Below are 19,213 nucleotides of genomic sequence, written 5' to 3'. Positions count from 1 at the left end.
TCCTTCCTTCCTTCCTTCCTTCCTTCCTTCCTTCCTTCCTTCCTTCCCTTCCACATAGAGAAGGAAGAGGGGAACCCAGAGAACCAAGATTGGGAGTCAAGGAGTTAAGCAAATCACAGAAGAGTCAATCCCATTGGAAATCGGGCTTCAGGCTTTAACACTGCTCAGGGTCCCAGCTTCTTCTGGCTGTCTTGGGTCTTCAAAGCTGATCCCTGGCACCTGCACTGACTGTGGGCACAACCTTGTTAATAGAGAGATAGAAACCTGAAAAGGTTTAGAAAATTCATTCAAGGCTGACTAAGCTTGTTAAAGGTTGAACTCCTTTCCTGGAGATTAAACAGGTGTTTGGGGCCATTATTATTGGAAAGGTTAAAAGAGAAAAAAAGATTAGTCCTTTGGGCATAGCTGGTGAGTTTTATTTTTCACTTAAGCACTGAAAAATTGAACAGAGATAATGGCAAATTTAGAGTTACAAAAACACAAAAGACAAACTAAGGCCTAGAAAAAGGAAGAAATATGTTCAAATATTGTTGTTGTTCAGTTGTTGAGTCGTGTCCAACTCTTTGTGACCCTGTGGACCAACTATCCATTGGGTTTTCTTGGCAAAGATACTGGTCTGATTTGCCATTTTCTTCTACAGTTTGATGAAGGCAGGAATTAAATGACTTGCCTAGGGTCACACAGCTGGTATGCTCAAGGGTATGTGGTGACTAAATGACAGAGATGAGCAATGATAACCAGGTTTCCTGACTTGCAGGGCAGTGATCCTTCCACTATACCAAGATGCCTTCTGTGATGATCTATAGAACACCAACAACCCTCATTTAGATACACCTATCCCTTAGTGTTACTGCCAGAGCCAGAACATTGAAGTGTATGGGTCAATGAGTTGATCTTGAGGTTGAATCCTGTCTTGGACACTAGATACGTAGCCCTCAGCAAATCATATAACTTCTCTGAGCCTCAGTTTACTCATCTGTAAAAGGGGAATGCTAATAATGTCTAACTCACAGAGCTGTATTGAGGATCAAGTGAGCTAGCATGTGTAAATTGCTTGCAAATCTGAAAACACTATATTAAATAAAGCTAGCTGTTTTTATTATCATTATTGAGATACTCTGATAATTTTTATACTCTTCTATTTGGGATTCTGGGTTAATCAGGCAGAGTATTTTAGCCTAAAAGTTAAAGCTTCACATTAGGTTTGTTCCAAAAAGTATAACATCAGTGAAGTCAAGATATTTTCGGAAAAGAAATGAAAACAGATCTCCCAATCCAATATTTTGATTTAAAGTAATTCTAGAAAGTTTTTTGTTCTTTCACTTCATTGTGAAAAAAACCCCAACAACAAAAAACTTGTCAAAATGCTAAAGGATTCTGCTAATAGAATCACAGGATTTGGGGCTGACAGGAGGCATAGAGACAATATAGTCTAACCCCTTCATTATATAGATGGGGACAATGAGACCAATGGAGGTTTAGTTGAGGTTGACTTGACTGAGGTTATATAGATAGTGTATATCAAAACCAGGATTCAGGTTCCAGGCTCTGAAAAAGTACTGTATTTAGAAACAGAGGACTTGGGTTCAAATTCTGTCTCTTCCACACTTACTTACTAGATGTATGACCTTGGGCAAGTCAATTACTCTAGACCTTAGTCGCATCATTTCTAAAATAAGGGGATTGAAATAGATGAATTCAAGGGAACTTCCAATTCTAATTCCATGATCTTTTGTCTTCAAAACTAGCATAGTTTTCAACATACTCAATGCCTCTGCAAGGTTGATACTTAACCGTTCTAAGCCTTGGTTAACTCTAGCTAATCCTTGGTACACACACAGACATGGACTTGGACAGTAACACAGACATAGACACAGACACCAACAACACATGTATGCTCATATCCATAGCCATACTTATATATTCTAGACCTAGTCTTAGACATATTATGCACATGTATGTTTTAAATATGTAAATATATGTTCAGGGAGCCAAAATGGCAGAATGGAAGCAGGAACTTTTCTAAGCTCCTCCACGAATTCTGTCACTAAACTTTAAAAAGTGAATTTGAATGTATTTTAGAGTGACAGAAATCCATTGGGAGACCAAGTGCGGCAGATTCCCAGCACAGGAAAGTGCCCATGTAGGTTGGGCAGGGGGAGCACGGAGCACACTGGGGCTGCACCAGTGTGGACCAGAGAGCAGACTACAGCAGAGTGAGAAGGAACCCCAGCCAGCAGACTCACCCACACCAAGGGTGATTCACAGCCCTCTCACCACAGGAGGGAGGATTGGTTGGAGCTGGGTAAGAGAAAGCACAGGGTTCTCAGCAGAGATAGCAGCTTCTCCTGGGGCTATCGGCCCCCAGCCTAGAAGTTTAAAAATAACCTACCTGAACTTCCAGAAGCCAAGATGGCAGAGTAAACCCTAGCTGCTCCAATTCCCCCTCCCTGACCCAGAAAGCCCAGAGATACATGTCCCACCCAGAATAAAATCCTGAAATAGTGGAAATAGCCTCAGGCTTAGGAATCACTGAGAAAGGGTATAACTGAGGCAGTGAGGAGTCTGAAGTGAAGGGCAGGAGGGGTCCCAACAAGGACAACCTTAGCTGACTAGCAGGAGCTCCCAAAGTCCAGGATGGTGGAGCCAGCAAGTGCTAACAACACAAGGCCAAGTGGCCTTAGCACCACCAGAGGAATCTGCAGACACCAGCTCTGTTGTCCACCAGCTGCTGGGCCTGAGCTGTAGCCCAGGGGCATGGAGGTAGAAACCTGAAGCAGCCAGACCACCCCTCCCCTACAGGTTACTCTGTGATCCTCAGGGTAACTCAGGGGAAACACTGAGGGTCCTGTCCTTGGCCTCAGTCTAGACACCCAGAGGATACAGCACACAAAGTCAACAACCAGGCCCTTAGCTCCCAGCAATCACAATTGGTAAGAAGGAAGCTGAGAAAGCAAAAGCAAGAAAATTGATCTGATCTTATTATAGTGAGCAAGAGCAACCAAATACAGAGGAAATCATGGACTCTATACTCACACCTGAGACCACAGAAGGAAATATGAATTTGTCTCAAGCTCAAAAAGCATTCTTGGAGGAGCTCAAGAAAGTATTAAAAGCCAAATTAGGGAGGTAGAAGATAAATTTAAATTTACAGTGACCAAATTGAAAAAAAAATCTCACTGAAGAAAACAAATCCTTAAAAAGTAAAATTTGTGAACTGGTACAGGAGGTTCAAAATCTAACTGAAGAAAACACCTCCCTAAAAATGAAAACTGAACATATGGAAAAGGAGCTTCAAAAACTAACCGAGGAAAATTATTCACTATAAATTAGAATCAGTCAAACTGAAGCTAATGACTCTATGATGCATCAAGAGTCAGTCAAACAAAACACGAAGATTGAAAAGTTAGAAGAAATTGTAAAATATCTCACTGGAAAAACAACTGACCTGGAGAACAGATCCAGGAGAGATAATCTAAGAATTATTGGTCTACCAGAAAGCCATCATGAAAAAAGCAGCCTGGAGAACATCTTCCAAAAGATTGTCAAAGAAAACTGTCCTGAAGTCCTAGAATCAGAGGGTAAAATAGTTACTGAAAGAATTCACTGGACTCCTCCTGAAAGAGATCCCAAATTGAAAACTCCAAGAAATATAGTAGCCAAATTCCAGAATTACAAGGTCAAGGAGAAAATACTGCAAACAGCCAAAAAGAAACAATTCAAATATCGTGGAAATTCATTCAAGATTACACAGGACCTACCAGTTTCTACATTAAAAGATTGGAGGGGTTGGAATTTGATATTTCATAAGGCAAAAGAGCTAGGACTGCAACCAAAGATCAACTACCCAGAAAAACTGAGCATAATCTTTCAGGCAAGGAGATGGTCATTTAATGAAATAAGGAACTTCCAGACTTTCCTCATGAAAAAGCCAGAGCTCAATGGAAAATCTGATCTCCAATTACAAGACTCAAGAAAGACATAAAAAAGTAAACAAGGAAAACACACACATGTGTGCACACATGCACATAACTTGGGATTCAATAAGAGCAAACTGTTTACATCCTTATATAAGAAAATGATACCTGTTAATATTGAAATTTATATAATTATCATGACATTTAAAAGGGATATACATAGAAAGAGGGCATGGGTATAAAATGAACTAACCTGATGGCAAATATAAGTTCATATATACATATATATGATATCTATACTGTGATTTACATATACTACCTCAGATTCATTACCTAATCTATACAACTTGCAGAATTCACAGTAGGTAAAGAGGCCTGGGTCCAAATTTGCTCCTATACACACACATTACATACACATCACACACACATACAAACACACACTGTACCCGGAGCCAACATTTTACTGTCTCTATGACCACTATGGGCATGTCCCTGAGCCTCAATTTCCTAATCTTTAAAATGGGATAATTATGCCTTAATCCCTAACTCAAATGGGTAGTTGTAAGAATGAAAAAAAGAGAACACACACAAGCATGTTTAAGGTTTATAGGTTTTTTTTCTTCCCAGTTATCTTGTGCAGACTTCAGGTCTTCTTTGCCTATGAATCCAACTTTTCTTTCCTTTGTGCCTGATTGCCTTATAAGTTCAGTATATGTACGTATGGGTGGCTGTTGCACCATGATGTTCAGTAATTGCTTACAGAGTCACCATGTTGGCACAGCCTTTGGGGCCATTATTTACTTCTTGGTTTCTCAAAAGTCTCCTCAGCATCCACAGGAACTCAAGTGTAAAATAAAGAGCATCATCCACCTCAACTTCATCTCTTTCCTCACACACCAAGAGGCTGTTTGCAGGCAAAATGAAAAACTAAAATAAAAGCATAATTTTTTTTGTTTGTTTTTGGAGGGGGGAAGGCAGGGCAATTGGGGTTAAGTGACTTGCCCAAGGTCACATGGCTAGTTTTTGTGTTGTGTCTGAGGCCAGATTTGAACTCAGGTCCTCCTGACTCCAGGGCTGGTGCTTTATTCACTGCACCACCTAGCTGCCCCTAAAACTGTAAGTTTGATAGGACAATGGGAATCTGTGACCTTTCTAGATACCTCTTCCTATTCAGAGTAGAGAGAGTGTCTCTTTGGCCTTGCAGTGAGTGACCAGCACCTCAGCTCTGGGGTGGTTAGGAAACTTGCTAGCCACTACTCAGTCTTTTTTTTCCTGCTAAATAAGCTTGTTAATTTTAATAGCTCATATTTCAATGGAGTTTAGGCAAAGGTTTACATATATTATTTCATTTGGACTTCATAATAACCCTGAGCGAAGTAGGTACTAAATGTGTTATTGACCCCATTTGACAGAAAAGGAAAGAAACTTTTTGCTACAGTACAATAGATAGGCCTTAATGAGTTAATCAGATAAACTAATCCCTACTTGAGTGTTACTCCCAAATAACAAAATGCATTAACCCTTAGTAAAAAAAAAACAAAACAAAAAAACCCCACTTGTTTGCTTAAGAAGGCTTTTAGGTCACTTGTGTCTGAGATTTCAGTTATCTTGGTGACCAATATGGAAGCTATTTAGGGACAATGTCATGGTTGTATATGATTAGGGAACAAAAATACCTGCTGTGTATGAGGCAAATCTAGTTGTTTGTTGTAGGAGAAAATTTCTTTTAAATATAGCTTTGGTTCTACACGATTTTTTCTCACCAGCTCCAGATGGTCTGGACACACCTAAGCACATACACTTTTTAAAAAAATGCATTATATTGAGTTTTTCTTTTTTTGTTATTCTTCTTCAGTAGTTTCAGTCATGTCTGACTCTTTGATACCCTATTTTGGGTTTTCTTGTCAGAGACACTGGAGTAGTTTGCCATTTCCTTCTCCGGATCATTTTACAGATGAGGAAATTAAGACAAATAGGCTTAAGTGACTTGCCAGAGTCATGCAGCTAGTAAGTGACTGAGACTGTATTTGAACTCAAATCTTTCTGATTTCAAGACTGATGCTCTGTCCACTATACCACCTAGCTGCCCCCCCATCCTTTTTTATCTTTACATCATAATCATTTCTAGGAAAAACAAAACCAACATTCCCTTCAGACTGAATCCTTCTCTGCAACAAAGACAATAAAGTAAAAAGATTCTTTGTAGTGACCACAAAATGCAAATGACACTCTACCTTACTAGTCAAGTCTTCCTTTTTGCGGAGGGAATAGGGTTTCATTATCTATTTGGAAAGACCATCAAAAGCTTTTCCATTGTTTATGGTTTGGCTTCTTTTTAATATAAGTTGCTGCAGTCATTAGTTATTTCTAGGTAGTACCCTATATTTCATAAGAGCATTAGATCATAGCTCTAGAAAGGACCTCAGAGATATCCAGTTCAGCTCCCTCATTTTAAAGGTGAGAATGCTGAGATCTGGGCACGTTAAGTAACTTCCTCATGGTCACACAGGTGGCATCAGAGGTGAGATTGGAACCCAAGACCTCTGACTCCAGAGTCAGCACTCTTCCTACTCTCAGTTCATGTAAATCTCAAGTTTCTCTAAATCCCTCATAATTGTCCTTTCTTACAGTACAGGAATATTCATGTACATTCATATGCCACTTCCCCCCCTCCCCCCCAGGTCATTCCCTGAGCAACAGACACTGGATTTGGTTTCAGGTTTTTTTCAGTACAAAGAGTACTTCTGGGAATTTTTGTTTTTGGTTGCGTATTTAACCTTCCCCCCAACCCCATCCCTCATCCTTTGCTTTTGTCAGGTATATTCCCAGTAAGGGGATCACTGGATCTAGTCAGTGTGGTCACTTTTTTGGTGTAATTACAAATTGTTATCCAGAATGTCTGGACCAGACTCCATCCATAATGTATGAACATGCCTATCTTCCCACAGTGCCTACAACATTTACTGTTTTTGTTTGGTTTGTTTTACAAATATGTACAGTATAAAGTTGTTTTAATCTTATAGTTGTTTTAATTTGTATTTCTCTTACTGTTAGTAGGAGACATTGGCTATGACACCTTGGCTCAGCACTGTCCAAACAAATCCTTCCAAGTTCAGGCGTTTCAGCAAGCGAAGTCAGTATTGTACTCATCTTCCATTTGATGGTTCTTTTTTTTTTTTACCAAAAAGTTCTATAGCATATTTAGAGAAAAAATGACTGAGGACTCGGGATCCAGCCCCTAAAATCACATGATTGCCTTAAAGCCTGAACATATCCAAGCTGATATTACTCTTTGGTCCCCTGTACTCAACAAGGTTGCCTAAAGAGGCAGCAAGAATTCTGAGTTCTGGTCTCAGGTTCACCTAGGCAGGATATATGGTCTAACTTCCATGTGCTCACAGTAGCCATGTGACCATGGTAGGGAAAGGTACCAGTCACCTCCCCGACCCTCCATGGAGAGGCTTAAACAGTTCTGACATTGTCTGTAGAAGGAAAAAGAAGAGAGATTGAGGATGATATCACTTCCTTTTTTTAAGGTCCACTGAATTCAATGCTTAGTAGTCTATGGGGGGGGGGTGCACTGCTTCATTATTTCAAAGCACCAAGCCTTGAGTCACCTGTATCCTTGGAGGCATCAGAGGAGCTCTAGCATATGGTCCATGGAATAACCCTTGCTCCTTCCCAATATGCTCCTTGGTCTACACACTTTGTTAGGCTCATATTATAGAAGAGGAAGCTGAGATTTAGAGATTTGGCAATGGTGACATTATTAATAAGTGTTTGAGATCAGATTCGAACCCAGATTTCCTCTGAATTCATTGCCCTACTAAGTGCTTTGTAAATATTATCTCATTTGATCCTCATAACAACCCTCTGATAGTGTTATTATCCCCATATTATAGTTGACAAAACTGTGGCAAACAGAAGTTAAGTGACTTGCTCAGGGTTACACAGCTACTAAGTGTCTGGAACCAGATTCAAACTCAAGTCTTCCTGACTCTAGGCCAAGTGCTTTATCCACTGTACCATCTAGCTGCCCAAGGCACTATAGAATTGCTTCTAAAGGAACCAAGACCAGAGATTACATCTTTTAATTGTACTGATATACTCCCCTATCCTTGCAGTACTTAGAACAGTGCTTTCCATGAAATCAGAAAAAAGAACCAGTCTGAGGAGGACCATTGAGGGTTTCCATCTTACCTAGTTTTACATTTTTTAAATCTATTGTTCCTAGGTTCATGGGATTATATTATGTTATACATATCCCTACAAGGGATAGTTTTGGTTGACATCATCTCCCTCAGCCTCCTTTCCCCTAGGATTGGAGGGCTGGAGGGTAAATACAAGACTTCTCAATGTTTTCCTGCATCTTTTTGTGTGTTTTCTCCCATTTTAGATTGCAAGGTTTCTGAGGACAATCTTTTTGTTATTTGTATCCTCAGTGCTTAGGATAGTGCCTCGAACATAGTGTGTGCTTAATAAATCCTTGTTGGTTTGGATCAAATATCAGAGCTGTGATTCAGAGGTATGACTTGGAATTCAGCTTTCTTTCCATTTCACCAAGATGCCCCTCTAATTTAATTTCTCTTTTCATCAATTTTTGATGAAAGTTCACTTGGATTTAGCCTAAGACATTAACTGTATGTCCCTTGGAGTTATGAGTCGCTGGCTCTTGAGGGATATGTTATTGGTGAGGCTTCATCTGGCTTAAGGGGCTCTCAAATTAATTTTTCACCTTTACTTTTTCACCTCCCTGCTCAGGAGTACATCTGTTGTCTCAGCATTTGTTAGCAAATGAAATAAGTCCCTTCTCCTTTCATTCTCACTCCTTTCTTTTCATCCCCAGCTTACTGCCAATTTTCTGTTTGTATCTGAAAATAGAATACTATATTGGAAAATTCTCTCATTTGTCACTCTTGTGAATCCCTCCCTGCCATCAGCACAAACCTTCCTTGTTCTTTGTGTCATAAACTTCTTTGGCCGTCTGGTGAAGCTTATGAACCAGGATTAATGTTTTTACATGAATCAAATAAAATTGTTGTTATTGCTGGAAATAATATAGTGAAATAAAATTATCAATTAAATATAGTTACATACCAGTGAAATATCGGTATAGTTGAAATAGTTATCAATTAAAAAGTAATATTCACAAATGCCAGGTTAAGAACTCAGACTATACATGCATTTGATTGCTTTTATCTCAAAGCAATTTTCAATTCCTCCCTTTGTCGAAAAATATCTAAATCTTCCTGGATGTTTTGATTATGTCTCAAGTTGATCATTCATCATGTTTCTCTAATGAGTAAAGGCCATCTGTCATGAATATCCTCACCACTATTCTTCTAAAACTCCTGTTGTCCTCAGGCATTATCTCTTCTTCCTCTTTGATCAGAGGAAGAGGTGGTCTTTCCATTTGGTAAGGCTGACCCTTCATCGATGCCTTTAATTCTATCCTCTTTGATGTAAAGTCCCACTTTGGCTCTAACCTAACCTTACCAACCTTATTTCATATTGCTCCCTTTTAGACACTCTGTAATCCAGCCAAACCAGACTGTTGGTTGTTACCCAAACCACACATACCATCTCCCCTCTCTAGATAACTCACAAATCTTTTGCTCAAGCCTAGAATGCACTCCTTTGTGATACCTCTCTGACTACCTCAACCTCCTTCAAGGATCAATTCAGGTGATAGCTTCTCTTAGAAGTTGTTCTTGATTCCTTCTATTTATTAATGCAAACATTTCCATTTCATGCAATACATTTTTGAAAAATCTTGTGTGAGCCCTCAGTTGCTTACTTGATTGAAGAACTCCCCCAACCCTAGCCAAGCTGTAGCTGTGGGAGGTACCCGTTTCAGTTTCCTTATAATTATTTTTAATGGTGCAATCTTTAATATCAGACCTCATATCTATTTGGAGTTTATTGTGGTTTGTGGTGTGAGTTACTTGCTTAAAACTAATTTCTGCCAAACTGCTTTCCAATTTTTGTAGTGATTCTTATCAGACAGGGAGTTCTCTAAATAATTTATATTCAAACAATGGATTGCTAAATTCAGCCGCAACTGATTGAGCCTTATCTAGCACATGATACTAATGTACTTTTCTACTTTTAAATCACTACCAAATATTTTTGATAATTACTGTTTTTGCTATAAGATCTGGAACCTATTCTTCCTTCAATCTGACTTTTAAAATTGTTTTCCTTAAATTTCTAGAGGTTTTGCTCTTCCAAATAAATGTTGTTGGCTTTTTTTTTCTTGTGCCATACAGTATACCCTTGATTGTTTGATTGGTATAGCAATAACCTACAAATAATTTAGATGGAATTAGCATTTTTATTATAGTGGCACATCACAGACATGAGAATTGAATGTGTTTTGGTTATACAAATTGTTCATTGTATCTCTACAGGTCTTGAGTGTGCCCAAGGAGATGGATTCCCAGATATTTGGTGCATTTTATAGATAATTTAAAATGGATTTCATTTTTAAAAATTTGCTGTTAGGGTTTCCTATTGCTTCCATTCTGGTGTATTGATTTTATATACTGCAACTTTACTGAAGCCATTAGTTTTCCAAATTAAGGTTTTCTCCCCCTGTTTCTCTGGAATTTTCTTTTTTTTCCCTTTTCTCCCCACTTAGTAGTATTTTATTTTTTCCCAATTACATATAAAGATAGTTTTCAATATTCACTTTTATAAGATTTTGAGTTGCAAACATTTTCCCTCCCTTTCCTAAGATGCCAAGCAATTTGATATAGGCTATACATGTACAATCATATTAAACATATTTCCACGTTATTCATGTTGTGAAAGAAGAGTCAGAACAGAAGGGAAAAACCATGAGAAAGAAAAAACAACACAAGAAGAGAAAAGAATATGCTTCTATCTGCAGTCAGACTCTATAGTTCTTTCTCTGGATGTGGATAGTATTTTCCATCATGAGTCTTTTGGGATTGTCTTAAGTTGTATTGCTGAGAAGAGCTAAGTCTATCAAAGTTGGTCATCAGACAGTGTTGCTGTTACTGTGTACAGTCTTCTCCTGGTTCTGCTTACTTCACTCAGCATCAGTTCATGTAAGTTTTTTCTCCTCTGAAATTTTCTGTCATGTTATGAGTCAGTAGCAATAGTTTATTTACAGAGAGGAAAAGGGGCATCCTTGCTTTGTGAAGATATTTATTTGGAAAGTTTCTAATGTTTCTGCATTTCAGATAGTTTTAGCTTTTTAGTTTTAGATAGATTTTAAAAACTACTTAAAAAAAAGATTCTTCTTGCCTGTGCTTTCTTGGGTTTTTAGCATAAATTAGTATTTTTAAAGGCTTTCTTCTGAATCTATTGATATAATTACATGGTTTGAGATCTTTTAAAACAACCTTAATCATATTGTTTTCTTAATGTTGAACTATCCTTGAATAAATCCAACTTGACAGTTATGAATATTTTTTTTGCATAAGTTGCTGTAATAATTTGCCAGGGCTTAACTTAGATTTTTGAATCAATATTCATTATATTGCTTTTATTATATTGATTTATAAATCTTGCTCTTTCTTTGCTTTGTCTACTTTCTTTTTTTTAATGATATTGACTTATAATTTTTATTTCTTTTATTTTCCTTTTCTGATTAGGCATCTATTTTTCTCCTAAAAGCAGTTCAGTATATGGTCTTCTTTGAAAGTTTCTAACAATAATTTCTATCTTTTAGATAAATTCTTGTTAATTTTATAATACAAATAACATATATGAAGAATTTTGAGAAACATGGTAAAACTTAATAACAGCTAATATTTATATCATCCTTTCAAGGTTTACAAAGGGCTTTAATTCAATAAACATTTATTAAGTGCTACTGTGTGCCAGGCACTGTGCTAAGTACTAGGGATATAAAAAGAAGCAAAGGACAGTCCCTGACCTCAAGAAGTTTATAATCTAATGAGGGAGACAACATGCAAACACGTATATACAAAGAAGGCAATGTATAGGATAAATTGCAAATAATTAAAAGAGGAAAAGCATTGGACTTAAGAGGGGCTAGGGAAGGCTTACTCTAGAAGGTGGAATTTTAGTAGGCACTTAAGCCAAGGAAGTCATTTTGGGGCAGCTATGTGGCAGAACACCAGTCCTGGAGTTCAAAAGACTCATCTTACTGAGTTTGAATCCAGATTCAGACACTTACTAGATGTGAGACCCTGGGCAAGTACTTGACCCTGTTTGCCTCGGTTTCCTCATCTGTAAAATGAGCTGGAGCAGGAAATGGCAAATATACTCCAGTATCTTTGCCAAGAAAATCCCAAATGGGGGTCAGGAAGAGTTGGAAACAACTGAAAAATGACTGTAAGAGAGTAATTAGTTGGATCAGAGAGCATTCCAGGCATAGGAGGTAGCCAGAGAAAAAGCACAGAGCAGAAAAGTGGAGTGTCTTGCCCATGGGACATCCAGGAAGTCAGTGTTATCGAATCAAAGCATATGTGTTAGAGAGTAAGGTATAAGAAAAATGGAAAGATTGGAGGAGGCTAGCTTATGAAGGGCTTTGAACGTTAGAGTTTTGCATTTGCTCCTGGGGGCAATAGGAAACCAATGGAATTTTTTGAGTGTAGGGGTGACACGATTAGACCTTTCTTTTAAGAAAATCACATTGTGTTACCCCATTTGAGCCTCACAACAACCCTGAGTGCTACTATTATCTCCATTTTACAGATGAAGAAACTGACACAGGTAGTGGTTAAGTGACTTCGCTAGGGTAACAGAGAATAAGTGAGATTTATCTCAGTCAGGATTTGAACTTGGGACTTCCTGACTCAATATCCAATACTTTATGTACTATACCACCTAGCTGCCTACACATGTAACATTTTTTCTTTTTTCAGTTAACAAGAATTTCTCTATCCCTTGCTTTCCTCTCCCCAACTGAAAACCCTTATAACAAATATGAATCATTGAACAAAACAAATTCCCATGTTACCCATGTCCAAAAATTAATGTCTCATTTTCAAAATGAGTCCATTTCCTCTCTGTCAGGAGGTAGACAGTATTCTTCGTCACTGGACGTCTGAAATGCTTAATGGTACCTGACATGGCTTGATGTGCAGCAGTGATGACAATGGAGACAAAGAAAGTGGATACTTCTAATATACTGGTAGACCTGTGAGAGGCAGTGTACTATAGTGGATAGAGTCAAGAAAATCTAGATTCAAATCTGACCTTTGACATATTTGGTTATGTGACTGTGGACAAATTACTTAGATTCTTAGTTTCCCCATAGAACTCTCTAAAGCTATAAACCATAGAAATGATGCTGATCAGCACTGATAGAGAGAAATTCCTCTCTGGAACTCCCCTACACTAATGAAATCACAAATCCAGTTGTGCCTCATTCCCCATCCCCATCCCCTCAAAAGAGTAGATTCAATCACCATAATTTAGTGACTTCCTTTAACAGACACCAAGTAATAAGAGGGGATAAGGTAGATGCTGGGGATAAGTCTTGGTTGAGGATGGAGCAACAGGGAAGGAGCAGCAGAAGCATGAAGGGCTAGAAACTTTTGAGTTGGAGTCTTGTTGAATTAACTAGTTATACGTTTGCTGGTGCTGTTCTCCCTTCATTCTTGAAGAGGACCATGACATCATAGAGGTGATGTCATGATCAAGTGAATTGAATTTAAGTGAGGGAGGGCTGATAGGGTCAAGATCATGAAGGGATATAACTGAAAACAGAACAGGGGTGATCAAGGGAGAAAAAAAGATTATGGTGGGCAGTGGCTGAAGGGACTGGTGATGCTCATAAGGGTGAAACAGGATGAAGAAGATGAAGCGATGAGAAGGTAAAAGGTAAAAAGACAAGTAGGGCTTTTCAGCTTCTTTCATTTTTCTTATTCAATTGAAAAATAACTTTCCCAGTCATTCTTCATATTTAGACATGGATACATCAATCAACATATGGATTTTAAGTATCTACTCCCTGAAAATGTTGCCCCATGGATATTCTCTCCCCACCCGTATTGGTCCAAAAATAGAATCTCACTTTTCTTTTCAAGATTAACATTTTCCAGTTAACGTTTTTATAGATTAGTAGAAACTTGCCTGGGAATAGTTGGGAGTGATTTAAGCATAAGAAAGAACATTCAGAATTCACATTTTCTTGTTATATCATGAAAAATATATCTCTACTCTCAGCAGAGAGATGGGGGGAGCTCTGGGTGTAGAATGCTGCATATATTGTCAGATGAAATCCTGGATGGCTTTGCTTCACTGGTTTTCTTTGTTACAAGGAGGAATTTTTTTTAAAAGAGGAGGTATGGAGAAAGTAGTGTTAAATCAGGATATGACTAGCCATCAATAAAACTTAAAAGAAGATTCCTTTAAATACCTGCAATGACTCAATTCAAATTCTCTATCCATTATATATCAACCTGCCTATTTAAGAGGGGTTCTTAAAATCTCCCCTCAGAAACTATATTCAGTATTATTTCTGCCCTGCAATTTGAAGTGGGATGATAAAAATGGTGGTAATCCTGGCATGGCCCGGGAGGTAAGAGTTCTGGACTCAGAGATGGGAAGCCTGGGTTCATATCCCACACTTATTATATACCCTCAATCAATTCACTTAATCTCTGGACTTCAGATTCCTTATCTATTAAGTGAATTAGTTGGACTAAATATCCTCTAAGTTCTGTTCAAACTTGAAATTTATCATCCCATGATCCTATATGTCCCTTCACCTCTCTGGCCTTCAGTTTCCTCACTGGTAAAATGAGGATTTGCAATCAAATCATAGAATCTCAAAGGTGGAAAGAACCATAGAGACCATCTATCTTAATGTATAATTGGTGGGGATTCTCTTCTACAATATAAGAATATCTTATGCTTATATATCACTTTAAGGTTTACAAAATGCTCTCTCTCTCTCACTTTCTCTCCCTCTCTTTCTCTCTCTCTTCCCTTCTCTCCTTCTCTCTCTATCATATGTCTATCCATCTGTCTGTCTATCTGTCTATCTGTTTGTCTGTCTGTCTGTCTGCCTGTCTGTCTATCTGTCTGTCTGTCTATCTGTCTGTCTGTCTGTCTATCTATCTATCATCTATCTATCTATCTATCTATCTATCTATCTATCTATCTATCTATCTATCTATCTATCTATCTACCTACCTACCTGTCTGTCTGTCTGTCTGTCTGTCTGTCTGTCTATCTGTCTATCTATCTATCTGTCTATCTACCTGTCTATCTATCTATCTACCTATGTATCTATGTTTCTATCATCTGTCTGTCTCTCTGTCTGTCTGTCTATCTATCTGTCTGTCTATCTACCTGTCTGTCTGTCTGTCTGTCTGTCTGTCTATCTATCTATCTATCTATCTATCTATCTATCTATCTATCTATCTATCTATCTATCTATCTATCTATCTATCTATCTACCTTTTCTCAACAACCCTACAAGGAAGGAGTTTTTCTACATTATTTTTCCCAAACTAAGGTTCAGAAGGGTTCAGTGACTGACCTGGAGTCACAGAGTCTACTAAGCTTCTGAGGCAAGAATTGAAGATACCTGACCAGTTGTCTAATATATTGTCTTTCCTAGCCCTAAAATTCTATGTCCTTCTCTAGGTCTTGGTTTCATCATTTATAGAGTTAGAGCATTAGACTAAATTAGTCATTAGTCACTGATTTCTAAGCTTCTTTATAGTTCTAAATTTTATCATGAAAAAACTCCCAAACCCACAACAATAATAATATTAAAAAAACACTTTAGAGGCATTTTCATTTTCCAATTGGTATTGACCCACCTTGAAATACATCCTACCATTTCTTTGTCCATGTTCCCTATCCTTCCTACCCCTCCTCAAATCTCCCAGCTTCCTACAATGTCCTATAAGAAATCCTTTCAGTAAGCAATCTATCTATTTAGAAAACCTTTTCAGACTACTCCAAGAGTCATCCTATCATATTTATAGATTTCAAGGGGCCTGAAAATTCCCTTCTTTTACAGAGGAGGAAACTGAGGCACAGAGATATGAAATAACTTGCCCAGTGTTGCACGGATCCAAAGTCAAGATCTGAACTTGAGTCTGCTTTGTGATCTCCAAACCCAGAACTCTTTCCAATATGCCATGCTGTTTTAACTTACTTAATTCAAACCCATGGATTGACATCCTCCTGAATAGACAAAGGTCTGAGTGTGTCACAACTGAGAACAAGAAAGTCACTTTAGACTCTCTCAGATCAGAGTACTCCAATGCATCCACCATGGTAAAAGAGCCCCATTATTCACTCCTAGTTGACTTAGTGACCTGAAGCAGGTAAAAAGACAACAGACCCAGAAAGCTCAACTGAACAAGAAATTTTTCCAAAGAGGTGGCTTATTTTCTCATCATGGTGGGCCTTGTGATGGGACTGAGTGAACTCTACTTTGTAAAATTGGGCCTTTTATGCTGAAGAAAAATTACCAAGGGACCATGAAGGTGAGTGGACAGAAGGGGAGCCCTTTGATTGGAAGTACTTTACACTTTTTATTCTTGGTTTTGTTTTTGTGCTTTCTCGTGGTCAACTTTTTTGGCAAAATACCGCATCCTCAGCCAGGAGAAGTTGGCCAAGCACAAAAGGGCTTTGGAAGCAGGAGAGTGTAAATTCAGACCCCTTTTCTTCCTTTCTTCCCTCTCCACTCTGCCCCACCCCTCTAACCCCCTCCCTCCATACTCTTCTCCTGTGTCTGTAGACAGTTAAGCAGAAATAATGAGCACCAGAGTTTGCTGCCCACGTCCCATGAATTACCCGAACATCAAATGTAACTTTAGAAAGGAGGCTAGCTTTATTCTGTTGGGTCCAAAGTGCCCCCCTCTCTCCCCACCCTTCTTTCTCCATTATTTATTTACATGGCGTGAGGCTAAGCGATGTACAGCCAGTCAGAACACACGTGCACGCACACACACACACACACACACTCATATATACACAGCAGACCATTAAACAAATTAAAAGGGCTAGCTAGGGAGTGACTAATACAGTACTCTTGGAATTTCCAATTCGATTAGTCTGAGTTTCATACACAAAAGCAGCGCCGAAGGAGGAGGGCAGCCACACGGGTCCTTTAATAACTTGAGACAATTAAATTATGGCGATGAATTTCACCATTCTGGGCTTCTTAAAGGAGCCTGTTATCTGATGGTTTCTGAAAGAAAGTCAGTATTTTCATCAAGGCTGTTCATCTAGGCCACAGGGAGATACATACAGTGGCAGTTTTATATTTTAGTTGTTATTTTTCTCCCCCATCCCCAATTCCCCTTTGTATGACTCTCCTGTTTCTCCAGTAATGTCTCTCATGATTATTCAGATGGCTTTTGATGGCTGAGAGCAATCATCCTTTGGCTCTTTTAGAAATCTGGAACAATAAAGACCTAAATATAGGGAAAGAGGTCTGCTTTCCCCTTGGAAAACAGTAGGTAGGGACTCTGGTGGGGGGTGGGGGGGGGGGGAGATATGGTACACTGACAGGGTGATGGAGTAGACTGGAACTATTCTTTATGACCTAAGGTTGAGGAGAGAGTTCATCCCTTCAGAACCCCATGCTCTAGTGTTAACCTCATGCATTAATTCATTTTTTTCTGTCCATTAATTAGTTTATTTTTGGTTTAGACCTATGATTTAATCTATGTGTAAGACTCCAAGTCTGGAAACACCCTGAACCAGTGAAGATTGGAGATGTGGGGAAGCTGGATTCAAATCCCACCTCTGACTCTGACCATCTCTATGGCTTTGAGCAAATAACTTCCTTTCCCTGAGCCTCAATTTGAACCACATGGCTTCTGAGGGTCCTTTCAGTTCCAGAGCCATGATCCAGTGACCTTCTCATTGAATCTCCATGAGTCTCCAGTTTCCTTATCCATAAGTAGCAAGTGTGATCTACTTACTATTCCAGAGAAAGGTCAGCTATATCTGCTCCTCAAGATTCTAGAAGTATCCTGTAGTTATGTCATTCTCCTCCACTATTGGGGGCCAATGAGAAGTGCCCCAGCTCTATGTAACTGTTTAATATTGGTTAATTTTTACAAAGGGATGTTTATTTTGAAGCTAGAAGCAAGAACAAAACTACAAACATACTCCCCTAACACTTTAGGGCAGAAGTACCAAACTATTCTCTAAAAAGATAATTGGAAATTATTTAACAAAATAAGTAAACATATAAAACTACATATATATAATGTTAATTTGCGGTTTTCTAAGTCAATAAGTGATTTTCAGGGATCCCTTTGTATTTGAGTTTGACTTCCAACGACTGGGAAAGCTTGGGGCACATTCTTCCCTATATTACCTTGGTCACTGGGGATAGTGGGTTCAAACTTAGCTCAATTTCTACATAATATTGATCCCACCAAGATGGGGCATGAATCTTTGTCTCAGCTACTGCTAGTCTGTGTCCCAAGGGTCACTTCTGAAAACCTTGCTCTTAGAGGCATTGATCATGGACTGGCTGCACATGTCTTGGGACACTGGGACAAGGGATGACAGAATGACAGGATACTAGGACACTTGCTCTCTTGAGCTTTCAAACTCTTAAGGTCAGAATTTCTAATCTCTTGGACTAGAATGGAAAAGAAGAAACACTGGGGTTTGCTTATTTATACAAACATTCACCCCCCCCCCCCCAAATCTCCTACAGGATTTGTTTTTGTTTTCATCTTCATCTCATTAGGACACAACCCAAGTTCTGGCTTATTAAACGTGTTTAATAAATGTTTGTTGAAGGAATAAATGTTACTTTCCCCCCCCCCCCCGGTTATTGGCCAGCATCTTTTTGTTGTTGTCTTCTTTTCCTCCTAAGAATTTATGACCTAAGAGAGTTCATTCCCTACATGTCTGAAATTCTCTCTCTCCCTCTCTCCTCCTCCCCCACATTAGACATGGTCTTCAAAAGTCATCTTCTATAATGAGAAATCAAAGGATCATTGTGCAAGGAGTGACCTTAGAGGCCATCCAGTCCATACTCTTCATTTTATAGAGGAGACAACCAATATCAAGAGAAGGGTGTCTTGCCTGAGGCCACACAGGTAGTAAGTGGTCCTGTGATACTAAACCCAATCTAGTGTTAGAGTTTCCACTGTAGGTCCCTGCTTCGATATCAGAGCTCAGTTGACTGGAAAATTAGGGATTGAGTAGTTTGACTCTCTGGTCCTGGGGAGTTTGTATTCCTTTTGGGAGGAGTGAAGTAAAACAGGCTCTTTAGGCAATGATGTAAATCCTCAATTGTGTGCCACAAATAATATTTAGGGAAGCAGATCCGGAAAGGAAGAAGAAAAAAAAGGAAGGAAGGA

The sequence above is a fragment of the Petaurus breviceps genome, unplaced genomic scaffold (genome assembly GCF_028583685.1).
Source record: "Petaurus breviceps papuanus isolate PSGF00001 unplaced genomic scaffold, PetGlider_PUasm1.0 379, whole genome shotgun sequence".
Taxonomy (NCBI): Eukaryota; Metazoa; Chordata; class Mammalia; order Diprotodontia; family Petauridae; genus Petaurus; species Petaurus breviceps.
The sequence above is the reverse complement of the archived record's forward strand: the minus strand, read 5'-3'. Positions refer to the sequence as shown.